This window comes from Panthera tigris, chromosome B4, assembly GCF_018350195.1.
Source record: "Panthera tigris isolate Pti1 chromosome B4, P.tigris_Pti1_mat1.1, whole genome shotgun sequence".
NCBI classification, from domain to species: Eukaryota; Metazoa; Chordata; class Mammalia; order Carnivora; family Felidae; genus Panthera; species Panthera tigris.
Window position 1 is genome coordinate 9,198,134 of NC_056666.1, and position 15,645 is coordinate 9,213,778.

The 15,645-nt window shown below is 36.1% G+C and overlaps 1 long non-coding RNA gene across 1 annotated transcript in view; it reads left to right on the forward strand.

The window, feature by feature from the left end:
* The window catches only part of LOC122240561, a 307,096-nt gene extending 291,713 nt beyond the window's left edge, over positions 1 to 15,383 (forward strand). Inside the window, exons 2-3 of the long non-coding RNA XR_006220341.1 lie at positions 7,250 to 7,496; positions 15,256 to 15,383. This is a non-coding gene — a long non-coding RNA (uncharacterized LOC122240561). The remainder of the gene's footprint in view (positions 1 to 7,249; positions 7,497 to 15,255) is intronic.
* The last annotated feature ends 262 nt before the right edge of the window (positions 15,384 to 15,645 follow it).

Sequence of the window (15,645 nt, forward strand, 5' to 3'; positions counted from 1 at the left end):
TGTCTTCTTTAGAGAAGTGTCTATTCATGTGTTCTGCCCATTTCTTCACGGGGTTATTTGTTTTTCGGGTGTGGAGTATGGTGAGCTCTTTATAGATTTTGGATACTAGTCCTTTGTCCGATATGTTATTTGCAAATATCTTTTCCCATTCCGTTGGTTGCCTTTTAGTTTTGTTGGTTGTTTCCTTTGCTGTGCAGAAGCTTTTTATCTTCATAAGGTCCCAGTAGTTCACTTTTGCTTTTAATTCCCTTGCCTTTGGGGATGTGTCGAGTAAGAGATTGCTACGGCTGAGGTCAGAGAGGTCTTTTCCTGCTTTCTCCTCTAGGGTTTTGATGGTTTCCTGTCTCACATTCAGGTCCTTTATCCATTTTGTGTGGAGGTTCCTCAGAAAATTAAAAATAGACCTACCCTATGACCCAGCAATAGCACTGCTAGGAATTTATCCAAGGGATACAGGAGTACTGATGCATAGGGGCACTTGTACCCCAATGTTTATAGCAGCACTCTCAACAATAGCCAAATTATGGAAAGAGCCTAAATGTCCATCAACTGATGAATGGATAAAGAAATTGTGGTTTATATACACAATGGAATACTACGTGGCAATGAGAAAGAATGAAATATGGCCTTTTGTAGCAACGTGGATGGAACTGGAGAGTGTGATGCTAAGTGAAATAAGCCATACAGAGAAAGACAGATACCATATGGTTTCACTCTTATGTGGATCCTGAGAAACTTAACAGAAACCCATGGGGGAGGGGAAGGAAAAAAAAAAAAAAGAGGTTAGAGTGGGAGAGAGCCAAAGCATAAGAGACTGTTAAAAACTGAGAACAAACTGATGGTTGATGGGGGGTGGGAGGGAGGGGACGGTGGGTGATGGGTATTGAGGAGGGCACCTTTTGGGATGAGCACTGGGTGTTGTATGGAAAACAATTTGACAATAAATTTCATATATTAAATTAATTAATTAATTAATTAAAAGTGGTACCAAAGTAAATAAGTTAAAATAATTGTCAGTGTCCCTGGAGAAGAACACTTTCAACCTTCTGTATACATCTCAGTTTCTAGTAATTAAGATTCTTCACGCTTACACTGGGGACTGGGTGGCAGAAGATAAATTTTACTGATCACGTATTTCCTTCCCTTCCCTTTCCTTCCCTTCCCTTCCCTTCCCTTCCCTTCCCTTCCCTTCCCTTCCCTTCCCTTCCCTTCCCTTCCCTCTCTCTCTCTCTCTCTTGCCTCCCCTCCCTTTGTTTCTCTCTTTTGTCTCTCTCTCCCTCCCTTTCCCTCCTTGTTCTCCTCATCCCTGCCAAACCCTTTCCATTCATTCCATCTGTCCAAATCTTGCCTTGTGCTATTACCAATATATTTCTTTACTCCTCAAACCTGGATTATTCAAATACACACTATCTCTGAGTATAGTAGTAACAGGATATACGATCTATAGAAATCATGTGGAGACTAAAGAAAAGATGACACAGAGATAAAAAGAAATAATACCAGTGTGTTTTTTTAAATATTTTTTTAATGTATGCTTATTTTTGAAGGAGAGAGAGAGAGACAGAGCATGAATGGGGAAGGGGCAGAGTGAGGGAGACACAGAATCTGAAGCAGGCTCCAGGCTCCGAGCTGTCAGCACAGAGCCCTACGTGGGGCTCGAACTCGAGGAGTGTGAGATCATGACCTCGGCTAAAGTTGGACGCCCAATGGACTGAGTCACCCAGGCCCTCTATCAGTGTTTTTTTTAATTTAATAACTGGTAGAAATGTCCAGAAACAATGTTCTTGGTATATTTTTTTCCTCTTTTATTCTTTTCTCTAATTTGTCCCTGTTTCCATTTGCTTTGATCAGGTTTTTAAAGAATAAGTGGCTAAATTTTGATGAAGCATATTATAGTGTGCCATACACTCATATATTAATATATGCATCATACTCATATGCTCTCTGTCATTCCAGGTATAGATGAAAACCAGCTCCATTCTATGATATTTTATGAAAAATGCATTCTCTACACAAGTAATAATATCAAAGACTCTAATATATCCTGAAGCAGCAATTCTGGTTTTTATAGAAGAATCTATTTAAGATTTTTAAATGACATATCTTCCAGAAGAATAGAATATTTGCTCATATGTGAATAAGAGTGAATAGTTTTTACACAGGTATCTCATGAAAAGCTAGGGGCTAACTTTGATGTCAGTAACATTTTGAGAAGTAGATCAAATCAGAGAGCACAACATTCAGTGATAGATTGGGTTACTCACTATGGCCTAGTGAGTAGAGAAATTGGTTATGTCATTTCATGGGCACCATTGATATCCTAAGTCATCACTATTCAGAGAACCCCTATTTTTTACCACACTAATTTGACTCCTACATTTGTTTAACATTACCCCATCAAGACCAACACTTTACTTTTGTCAGACCTGACTCATTAATTTGCTAATTCCCAGATATGTCAGTGGCAGAGTCACATATATCACCAAGATTTGCTCTCAAATATCTGCAAGAATAGTTGTGTCTTGAGGCACCTGGGTGGTTCAGCTGGTTAAGCATCTGACTCTTGATCTCATCTCAGGTAATGATCTCATGATTCATGAGATGGAGCCCCGCATCAGGCTTTGTGCTAACAGAAGGAGCCTGGTTGGGATTCTCTCTGCCTGTCTGTCTGTCTGTCTCTCTCTCTCTCTCTCTCTCTCTCTCTCAAAATAAATAAACATTTAAAAAAAGAATAACTTGTGTCTAGAAGTAACATCTTACCATCAGTCCATGAGCTGTATATACCATATCTATGAAGCCTGTGTAACCTAGGGCAACGGAATTGGCTTCACACATCCAGCTCTCAAATAACTCAGTGACCTTGGCTAAATATTTAGTTTTCCATTTAGACTAAATCATCACTAAGGTTTCTTCTAGCTGTTCCTTTCGTTATAGGAAACCATGTGCCGAGGGCCATGAGGCAGATCACATGCGATCTGATCCCATTATTCTGTGGTAAATGAAATAAGGATTAGAAGCATATTCTTCTCATTGATAATCCCCCTGAAGTTGACAATAATAATTGTCATGTAGCATTTCATAGAAACACAGCAAAGGCAAACATCTGCAGAGTTAACTTGAGGTTAACTTGGGGTTAAGTGGGGTTTAGGACAACAGCTCTTCTTTCTGGATTTTCCAAGGCCAGTAATCAACTCCACCCCATCCCTCCCTTGATTAAAATGTCCCACCTACATACTCCCAAACCACCTATCATTCAATCTTAGTATTAGTTGCCTGCAGTATAATATTTTATTTCCAGCTTTTTTATTGTGATGTAGTAAACATAACATAAAATTTACCATCTAGGGGCCCCTGCGTGATTCGGTCGGTTGAGTGTGCGACTCTTGATTTTGGCTCGAGCCCTCTGTCGGGCTCTGCGCTGAGCACAGGGATTCATTCTCTGTCTCTTTCTGCCCCTCTCCTTGATGTTCTCTCTCTCTCTCTCTCTCTATCTCTCTCTCTCTCTCTTAAATAAAAAAAAATACCATCTTAAGCATTTTTAAGGGTGCAGTATAGTGGTATTACATGCATTAATAGTGTTGTGCAACCATCACCACCATCCATCCCCAGAACTCTTTTCATCTTGTAAAACTGAAACTTTATATCCTTAAAACACTAACTCCCCATTTTCCCTACCTGCCCCCCAGCTTCTGAAAACCATTATTCTGCTTTGGTTCTCCATGAATTTGGCTCCTATAAGTACCTTATATAAGTGGAAAAATGCACTATTTGTTTTTTTCTGACTGGCTTATTTCAATGAGCATAATTATCTCAAGTTTCATTCATGTGGTAGCATACAGTAGAACTTTTTTTTTTAAGGCTGAATAATATTCCACTGTATGTTTATACCATGTTTTGCTTATCCATTAGTCTGTCAATGGACACTTGGGCGGCTTTTGCATTTTAACTGTTGTGAATAATACCATTATGAAAATTAATGTACATATATCTTTGAGACCTTGATTTCGGTTATTTTGGATATATACCCAGAAATGGAATTGCTGGATCATATAGTAATTTTATGTTTAAATCTTTAAGGAATCACCATCCTGTTTTCTACAATGGCTGTACCATTTTCTATTCCTACCAACAATACACAAGGATTCTAATTTTTCCACATCCTTGCCAATGCTTTTTGTTTTCTGTTTTTTAATGGGTATGAGGTAATATGTCATTGTGGTTTTGATTTTGCATTTCCCTAATGATTAGGAGTGTTTAACATATTTTCATGTGCTTATTGGCCATTTGTATATCTTCTTTGGAGAAAAGTCATTTGCCCATTTTTGAACTGGGTTGTTTTTATTTACTTGTTGAATTTTAAGAGTTCTCTATGTATTCCAGATTTTAATTCCTTATCAGATATGATTTGAAAATATGTTTTTCCCGTTCTGTGGGTTGCCTTATTATTTTGGTGATATTGTTTTTTAATATACTTCTTTTTAAAATTTCATGAAGTCTACTTTGTCTATTTTTGTTGTTGTTGCCTACACTTTGGTGCCATATATATGATATCATTGTCAAATCCAATGCTATGAAATTTTCCTCTATGTTTTTTTTTTTTTTTAAGAGTTCTAAGTTTTACATTTAGGTCTTTGATTTTTAGTGTTTGTTTTGTTTTGTTTTGTTTTGTTTTGTTTTGGATATTAGGTAAGGTTCCAGCTTCATTCTTGCTGTACAATTTTTAAGTTATATTTTTTTCTTCCAGATCTTTCTATGAACTCTTCACAAGCAGGAAACATTTTTGTGGCTTTTTCCCAATGTAAAAAAATTATCTCCTCCTACCTTCTAAAAATCTCCCTTCTTTTCCATATAACCTCTCTTTAATGACAGACTTTCTGTTACTACACATACCAGTGACTGAGTGGAGCCAGACATTCCACAGCTCATAAGTGTGTTCTCTCTGAGTTTCCATTCCTGAAGGAGAGGATCTGATTAGCATGAACCAACTTTCCAAATCAGGCTCCCCAGGGCTCTGCATTTTATACTTTTGGACACCTATTATTCCTGGTCCAATCATCTGTGTTGGAGATGGAAAGGAGAATAGACATCACCTTCAGTCATTTAAAACACCGTTTACACACTGCATACCATAGTTTCTGGTAATTAGAGAGAATAATGAGATTGCATTATAGGCGACCTACACTATGGCCTTCAGAAACGGTGGGCCCATCAAAAACAGAGCAAATTAGCTAATGGGATTAGATTAAAGAACTGGGAAGAGATAGTTTTCTTTTCTTATGGTGTTTTGTCTCCCTTTGGTACCAAAGTGAGTTTGGAAGTACTCTCCTTCATACTCTATTTTTTGGAAAAGATTAGGAAAATTGATATTAATTCTTTAAATATTTGGTAGAAATCACCTGTGAAGCCATCTGGTCTTGAGCTTTACTTTAGGGGGAGACTTTTGATTACTGCTTCAATGTCTGTTATCGATCTGTTCATGCTTTCTATTCTTGTTTCAGTCTTAGTACACTGTATATTTTTAAGAATTTATTCATTTCTTCAAGATTGTCCCATTTTGGCATATAATTAATCATAATCATCCTTTATAATTGTTTTTTTTTAATTTCTGTGGCATCCTTTGAAATTTCTCCTCTATTTCTGATTTTATTTCTTTGAGTCTTTTCTCTTTTTTGCTTGGTTATTCTAGGTAAGGGTTTGTCAACTTTTGTTTATATGGAAAAAAAAACTCTTAGTGTCATAGATTTTTCTGTTGTTTTTCAATTTTTTTTTAAATTTCTGCTCTAATCTTTACTGTTTTCTCCTGTTCACTAACTTTGGGCTTAGTTTGTTCATCCTCTTCTAGTTTCTTGAGGTATTGGAGATCTTTGTTTTTTAAAGTAAGCATTTATCACTAGGAACTTCTCTACTCATACTATTTTTCCTGTACTTCATAAGTTTTAGTATGTTGCATTTTGTTTCTGTTTGTCTCAAAATATTTTCTAATTTCTCTCTCAATTTTCTTCTTTGATCCCATGGTTGTTCAATAGTGTGTTGTTTAATCTCCCATTGTCCTTTTTATGCTTTTTTTTCTAGTTTTATTTTGTCATGGTTGGAAAAGATACTTGGAATTATTTGTCTTCTTCAATTTATTAAAACTTGTTTTGTGATATAGCATGGATTCTATCCTGAAGAACTTCCCATATGCACTAGAGAAAATGTGTATTCTGCTGCCATTAGATGGGATGTAATGTAGATATGTGTTAAGTTCATTTGGTCTATATTGCTAAGGTCTGCTGTTTCTTCATTGATTTTCTGCCTGAATAATCTATCCATTATTGAAAATGGGATAGTGAAGTCTCCTCCTATTATTGTGTGGCTATTTCTCCCTTCAGATTTGTCAGTGTTTGCTTTACATACTCAAGCGCTCTGATATGTTGGGTGCAAATATGCTTATAATTGTGATATCATCCTGGTAAATTGACCCCTTTGTTATTATATAATGACCTTCTTTGTCTCTTAAGATAGTTTTGACTTAAACTCTATTTTGTCCTGCATTTGCAACAACGTAGATGAACCTGGAGGACATTATGCTAAGTGAAATAAGCCAGACACAGATAGACAAATACCATACGATACCAATTATGTGAGAAATATAAAATAGTCAAATTCATAAAAATAGAGAGTACAATGGTTGTTGCCAGGAGATGGGAGGAAGGAGAAATTAGGATGTATTAGACAAAGGGAACAAAGTTTTAGTTAGGCAGGATGAATAAGTCCTGGAGATTTACCATCTAGCATAGTTCCTATAGTTACTGCATTATATTCTTTAAAATTTGCTAAGAAGGTAGATATTATGTATTCCTATCACAAAATAACAAATAATAGCAAGAAAAAGAAGAAAAAGAAGGAGGAGGAGAAGGTGGGAGGAAACTTTCGGAGTTTGATGGCTATTTTATGGCATAGATTATTGGTGATAGTTTCATGGATATATACTTATCTCCAAACTCATTAAGATGCCTGAATTAAATATGTACAACTTTTGTGTGTCATTTACACCTCAGTGAAATGATTTTTGAAACAAATCATTTTTAAACCGACAAGGTACATATGTTACCTTCCCTCAGGCAGTATATAGTCTAGCTTTAAATTTAGACAACTACGTCTCTCTTTTAGTACTAAAGGCAGGGATTCCTTCAGAGGTTAGTGAGGGGTCGGAAATATTTCTGGTTCAATGTTAACTTGAATAATTTTCGTTTTGCTTTCCCCATAGGAATCTAAAAATGGGCTACATTTCAAGTCTCCACTGAAATTTCCAGCCAGTATCTAGCATCACAAAACTTGAAGCAGCCTGGATTGCAGTGCTTGTGGGAAGAATAATCCTAGGACCACCTAGTTTAACAGGGGATTGTCAGTGAAAGCTTGGTCCTGAACTGCTACTTATAGAGCACACCCATTTAAGAGGACACTAGAGACAAGGGACAACGCTCAACAGGACACGTAACTCAGAATCTCAGAAGGTGAGAGAGAACCACAGGGACCTGTATTTTATTGAGAAATGTCTCAAAGTTGGAGGAAGACCAGGAAGCCAGCAGGTAGATCCGTCATCCCTCTGTCACCAACACCAACTAGTTTATATATAGGTGGAGCATTTGGTATTTTTGATGCCTGGCTTGCACTACAGAATTCTTGTGTGTTTTATATCATGTCCATGAATTCATTTTGTAGTTAAGAAAACTAAGGGACACAGAAGGAAAGGGAATTGTGAAATACCCAAGTCATTATATCAACTTATATGGGAATGAGATTAAAAACCCCATGCCCTTTCCACTAGAGTACTTTGTCCTGTTGATTTTCCATAGGTCCGAGGACTGACTGACTGACTGACTGACTGACTAACTAAATAAATAAATCCCTTTTTCGAGTTATTTGCTTAGTAGTCAGACCTATGCTTGGACTAACAAACACAATATTTATGGTTTCTTGAAGTTAAGAAACCAGGTACTTGTCTTGTCTTTTGTTTCCAGTCAAGCAGTTCATTTCTCTGGGAGAATTCTGGAGTCAAATTCCATCTAAAATATTATTAACTTACCAGTTGGTCCTGAAAAAAAATTCTTAAGCAACTTGACTCAGAGCATGTTCTTGTGACAGATTGCTGCTCCCCGACCCAAGGTGGTTACATACTTAAATTCCTGGTGCCCATGAACTAAAATGCATGCTCCCACTTCTCTTCAGTCCAGGTCTTTATTGAGCCATGTGTCACAAAAATGGATATTTTATTCCCCAACAACTTGAGCCAGTAAATGAAATTCTGGATTTTTTTTTCTTTTTTCTTACACAAGCCCTTCCTTTGCTCTTGTAGTTTTGTCAGTCTTCTGGCACTAGATTCTTTCAGGCTTTCTCTTTATTGTCATAGGAACTAAAGAGAGAGCTTCTTGTAGAGCTGAATTTCTCCACGTGTTGGAATGCTCCACAGTCATTCCCTCTTTTATTCTAACCCTAGATGTAAATACACAAGTATTTTTCTTGTCATTTATCAAATACTAATCCAACTTGGGAATATCTGATAACATGTTTGCAGAGAAAATGATTAAAACTTAAATGATAGCTTGAATAGTACGAATAGATTGGAATGTACAATTATGTCACAGTTAGCGAGCTGTATAAATGTATATCTAAGTTGAATTTGGAAGTAAAAATGCTTCAACAATCCTTTCTTCAATTACAGAGTCTTCCTGTTTTGGTTTGGTTTGGTTTGGTTTTTACAAGACGTAATAAAACCAATTAAGCATAGATTCTGTTACAGTGTTTAAAAATGTGCTGGCCATTCACTGTCTTTTAAGCCATTAATCCTTCTCTTTTTTACGGAGGCTTGTAAGGTCATGGAGAGGGAGATATCTGAGGTATCAGATGCTGAAAACAGTCAGACAAAGTTTCTTCTTTTAATATACCTATAGACCATCCTGAACCTTCTATAGTAGCCATGGGAGACATCAGCCTCGGATTCTGAGACTAGATTTTTTATTCCAGCATCCAGGAAGCACCCATTCATTTAGGGAAGAATGATTACAGGTCACAAACATTTTTTCTCAACTGTGCCACAGAATGAGAAGTGTTAGTAGTCAACAGCAAAACGGCCATACCAGAAATGTATGAAAATAGCATTCTAAACAAGGAAACCATAACTTTCACTTTATAGTCAGGAACAAGAAAAGGATGTTTATTTTCATCATTGTTACTATGTATTATACTTATTTACAAAAGTTAAAGATCATGAAAATGGGTTTTTAGGGGGAGAGGGGTGGGGAAGAGACATATAGAAAGAGAGAGGGTCTTAAGCAGCCCTCATGCTCAGCACAGAGCCTGACATGGGGCTCAGTCCCATGATCCTGGGATCGTGACCTGGGCCAAAATCAAGAGTTGGATGTTCGACAAACTGAGCCACTCAGGAACCCTGAGAATGAGACTTTAAATGGCAATTTTACAGATATAACTGGCATTTCTATGATTGTATATGTATAGATTTTCTAGTCTACAAACTACTTGCAAGGAGAATTTCATGGCTATATACAAGATCAATATAAAATAACCAAATAGCTGTCAATATTTCAGTAAATCAATAAGAAATATAATCATAAAAAGCATATCATTCATAACAGTAACAAAGTTATAAAAATACATAAGGATACGCATATCAAAAAATGCGCACGACCTTTGTAAAAAACAGCACATAATGTGACTAGAGGGCGTGAAACCGCATCTGAATATGTGGAAGGAGAGAATGCTCATGGATTGGTAGACTTGATATTTGAAATATTTTAATCTTTTCAAATTAACCTGAGAATACTGTACAATTCAATTCAAAAATCTAAAAAGGAATTTTTCAAGTACTCGAAAAGCTAACTCAAAAATTTGTATGGGATACTAAAATGTGAAGACCAGCCAAGAAGATTTTGAAAAGAAAAACAAAAAACAGTAAGGGAATGCTTGCTCTATCAGATATGAAAATGTATCATAAAACTAGATGTACTAAATATGTATAATATCTATGCATAACTATACAAATATATCCCTGGACCAAAGCAGGTAGTCCACAATTAGATACAATATATGTGGAAATTTGGAATATGAAAATGATGGCATTACAAATTACTAAGAAGAAAGCCTAGTCAGTAAGGCTGTTAGAACAATTGGTCAATTGATGGGAGGTAAAATCTAATTTTATGAGGTTTTGTTGTTTTTTTTTTTTACAAAGACAAAAATAAATTCCAGTTAGTTCTAAATCGAAAAATAAGGAAACCAAAACAAGTAAGAAAAATAAAACCATGAAATTATTACGAAGAAAATATGGGATATCCACAACATGGATCCATAAGGAGAAGACTGATAACTTTTTCATTCTTAATCATCAGATACATTTGATGGTACCAAAATATAAACACCTTTTGTAACAAAATATGCCATCAATAAAGTGAAAATATAAGGGACCATCTGGGGAAAAATATTTACATCATATAAAACAGAGGTAAAATAGTGTGGGTATATAAATTTAATAAATTTATGTTGGTTAATTTATATAAAAGGCATACAAACTAATAAATATGTAAATACACAGTAGAGAATAAAGTATACATATGAAGGCAAAGAACAGAAGACATAACAAAAATGTCAAAAAGAATTTTTATCCTGATTACTAAGGAAATTCAAGAACAAGAAAAAGCATCACATCACAAATAAACATCTGCAAAAAAATGGACAATAAATGAAGTTTTGTGGAAATGAATCCATGCTATGGAATGCTATGAAGCAGTGTTAAAGAGTGAAATAGTTCCATACATACAGACATGAGAAGATCTCAATGGCAAAGAATTTAATCCAAAACAGCTCAGATTTGATATATTCTGGATGACTTTCTTTTTCTGCCATGTTATGCTGGAAGTCTGAACAAAAAAAGGCAGGATCTCAAAGGAGGGACTTTAGAGAACTGCAGAAGATAGGACCCTATAGCCAGTTGCTAAAATATGAGTGTTTGGCAGATAGAAATGTGGTGAATGAGACTTATAGGAAGAAGCCATACTCTGAATCCAAGGTCCTTGCTATTGCTTCCCTGGTCTTCCCTGTGAATCCTGTCAGATCATATGAAACCAGTCCCCAACCAGCGTCCTCTGCCAGCTTATGCTTCTTTATGCCTTCTTGCCTTGTATCCGTTTCCCTCCACTAAGTGAATCACTCTGTTCTCTATGAGTTTCTCTTCCTATTTGCCTGGCTAGTTGCTTCCATACTTAGCTAGGGCACCACTTTCTTCATAAAACCTTTCCTGATTCTCACCATCTCTCTCTGAACTTTCTTAGTTCCTCACATTTCTTTTCCCATTGAATTTGTTGTAATGTTTGAGATTCAGAATCAAAATGGAGTAAACAGATTTATTTTTTTGTTGTTAAAGTCAGTAAATATAATACAAATGAATTGAACTCTCCGTGCAGCATGTGCATGGCAGTGTGTTTCAGTGAATAAATTGTAGAAAGTAAAATACCAATGAAAGAATCTGAACAACTCTGTAAAACTTATGTTAATTATTCAAATGATGCCATGTTGAAATTAGTATAGGATGTTATTTACCATCTAACTTCCCACTTGAAGTCCACATAAAGGCACATTTCCTTGCACATAGGTATAAAGATGTTTTTTCCCCTCTTCTGGAAATCCTGGTAGGCTCTAATGTCTCTGCCTCTTGTTACATTTACAAATGTCAGAACAAAAGAAAGTAAGTAAATTTATAAGGCAAAACTTCAGTGTCAAGCACAACAATTTTAAAAATATAGATGTTCTCCCTTGGGCATTAGATTGTAAAATTGAGGATGAAAATGTCCTGCAAGTTTAAAATAAATGACAAGCAGAATCAGAACTTTTTTTTCCTCATATCATCTATACTTGAAAAGAAGTGAAATCTATTTCTGAATTTATGAAGAAAGGAAAGCAATGTAAATTTGATCATCAGTGGAGAAAAGTATTCATGCATAATAACACATGCACTATATCTAATATAATTATTCATAGTATCATATTGTCATTTAATAAGGAATGTTGGGGAGCAAGAATTTCCTGTCTCCTTCTAGGTCCTTCTCGCTGGACTAAGAATCAAATTGACATGAGACAGATGAAGAGGAGAAAGTCAAATTTAATAGCATACACACAGGGAATCCACACAGACATGGAAATTTGACAGGGAAAATGAGGTATATACGTCATTCTGAGCTAAGGAGAAGGGAGTAGGGGCCTGGGACTTCAAAGAGAAGAAATGCAAATCACAGCAAAATGAAAAAGAGTTAATGTTTTAGTGAACAAATGTTTACTGGGCCACTCAAGAAACCATGGGACAAAGAGAGGACTTTGATCAAAGTGGCCTTTTTGGGCTCCTCTCTATCCAGCCCACCTGGTTCCTATCATAATGTGGCAAATCTAAGGTGATAATTCTTCCTGGAGCAGGTCCTCTACCTAAATTCTTTTTAGGCAGTTGTTGGGGAGGAGCTTTTCCTGAATCTGTTGGGTTTTGATTGCTTTTTAACTCAAAATGATCTTGATGCCAAAATGGTTTATCTTGGGGCAGCCTGCCCTTAGTCCCTACAGGAATTTCATAACCAAGCAAAAGGACTGGTTACTCCCTACACCCCCATGCCCTTTTTATAAGAAACAGGACAAAAATCACATCTATAACTACCAGGAAATAGCCACCAGTTGCTGAAGCATAACCACCTTGTCTAGCTGTAGAGGTTGGATTGCTGCACACAGATCGCGTTTTGGGCCTGTCCTGTAATAGCTTAACACACTTGGGTTTGCTTAATCTGTCAGAGGTTTCTGTATACCTTTTGGGTGCCTCAATTAGTACATCACTAAGATAGAAACCTTTCAGTCCAGACAGATAGGAAATTAACATGTTGCTAAATGAATTTACATCCATGGTTGAGAAAAAAAAAAATCCACAACAGTGAGATGAAAGAGATATATTGATTCGTGTTGTTAAAGTGGATTTCAATCTACAAAATACTAACTCAACAAAAATCAATAATTCCTTTCACTTCACAGTGTGCCATTAAAAACATCATTCACTTTTTCAAGGATTAGATGTTTAATTCAAGACAGGTCCCTAATAGTCACTGCCTTAGTTAAGAGTATACAATACTAGTTGGCAGAAAAATGAGAGGGAGATTCTGAGCAATGGTGATGTTCCTGCAACCTCAGATCCATTCATTAGGCTTATTCTGATAGTGGGGGGAATAAATTAAGACTACTAAAAGCTAATATTTTCTTTCATTCCCAAGTTCCAAGCTGTGTGAAAGGGTCAACCCTTAATATGAAATGAACTTGTCAATTTTAGTTTCAACTGTAAGGGACAGCTAATGTCCTTTAGGCAAAAGAGTTTTCTTTTATTATTCGACCACTGAAAGACTCAAGAATTTGATAGCCCCTACCTCCCTGAGAGTTTCACTCACTTTATGAAAAAACTCACCACCCAGCTGTTTCTGGTCTCATCTTTCAAAGAAATATACCCATTGCCTAACTCATGGAATACTGTAGAACAAGAGTAAATAAGGCAGTTTTTCTTAACAAAAGGCATTGTGCAAATACAGCTTGTTAATAGAGAAGTTCTTTAATGTCACTCATAATTATATGTGTGCATTATCAGAAATGGCTACTTTACTTTCACAATATATCTGAAATGTCACTTAGTACTAAGTATGAAATATAATTGAGAGTGATTATTTTCTGTATTTATTCAAGCAAAAGAATAAATTGTCCATTCTTTAAAATTGTCACAATTTCACAAATTTGAAAACACATGGTCTGTTTTTTTCCCTGCCAACTCTGGTACCTTTCTTTAAAGAATTTAAAAGGACGATCTAATCACCCTTAAAATAAATGTGTTTTATTTTTATCTACTCTACAATTTAAAAATTCTTTCAATTTTTCTCCTGCAAGGAAAGTTTAATGAGGCATATTTGCTTGTTTCCATGGTATTTCAAAAGAGGATTACTAGCTGAAGGCAAGATGTATACCAAAAAAAGAAAAGAAAAGAAAAGCAAGCAAGAAAGAAGAAATAACAGTGCTTGCAATAAGAGAAACTTTACTTTTTAAATATGTTCCTCAGAGTAGTAGACATTTATAATCTGTAAAACAATGCTAATCATTTTGAATATTATTTAAAGATGAGTTTTTCTTGGAAAAAAGAAAAAAGAATGTAACAAGAGTTTCATCATATAATACAATGTCACTACAAAATCTGAAAATACCCCATGTTAGTAATGGACCAAAATCCAGTACCATATAAACTGCTGTGTATGTAGAGAAAACAAGAATAAAGTCCAGCTTGCATCGTCTTTGACTTGATAGCTAGTATGCTCAGCTTTTTTGTATAACAGACATTGTAAATGCCATGGTGTATTCACTTTGAACTCTGACATTTGCAAATCCAATCACACTTGCAGGAGATTGTCCTAGGAGCAATCAACCAACATAAACTGTGTAAGTCAGGCTCTTTTATCTTCAGAGTCTGGTGATTTTCTTTATAATTTTGTTTTATAAGTATTTTGATGAGGTCTGAAATTTAAAATACAAACAACTAATCCAAACATTTGTATAACAACTCATGCAGGATATTACAATATCACATTTATAACTTGTGATTAATACTATCTATTAATATCTCCGATCTGTCTTTAACACATGTAAAATTGGGTAAGCGATCACGTAGAAGTAGGAGAACCACTATTGAACTCACTCACTTACGTCTGACATCATAGATCCTATTTCAGCGTCACTGAGAAAGGGATACGTTTTCTCATGAGAAATGTCGTTGAAGACCATTCAGCCTATTGACAAGGGATAAAAGACCAACAAAACGAAAGAGTATAAGCCATTAGAAAATGTCAATTTTATGAGGCAATGTATTGTAGCAGAAAGAACCCTAAATTGAACTTAAAAGGTGTCAGTTTCTAATCTTAAATCTGCCACTGAGTACAAGTACAAAGTCTTGAGTTTCAGTTGCCTCGTTTGTAAAATGGTGGTAGATTGGATGGATGGATTGGATGATGTCTAAAATACCTTTAAATTCGGGCTAATATAAATTGTGGGGGTGGGAGGCAAGGGGAAGGAGTCAGTAGGCTTAATCTCTCTGGTCATTGAGTAGCTGTGAGCTCAAAGGCTTGGAAAGAAAAAGGGCCCCAGAAGGAGGAGTGTTCCACAGAGTGGACTATTACACCTCAGTCTTTTCCTTGTGTGCAGTCAGAAGCCTGCAGAATCATAAACACAGGAGCTAAAGACTAACTGGCCAACCACTTGGACCTTCTTGTCTGAGAAGACCCTTGTGGCAGCTGCAACACAACTGAGGGCCTCCAAAGAAGCTCAATTTACTCAAGGTAAGGCTACCATTGGGGGTGCTACAGAAAACCAGGCAAACCATAGTTAAAGTGGTAAAAACAAATTTCAGTAAGAAACTATTACAATTGGGGAAAGGAGATGTCAATATAGAAATATGCTCAAGTGGGGATTTATGGTGAGGGGGTCTGTCGGTGGGGGTCAATGGAAATCACTAAGAGGAGAGAGATCAAGGGTTGGAGGGATTCTTGCCAACCCGACCTAATGGGATTCTTGTGAAGGCAGGCCGTAGTAAAG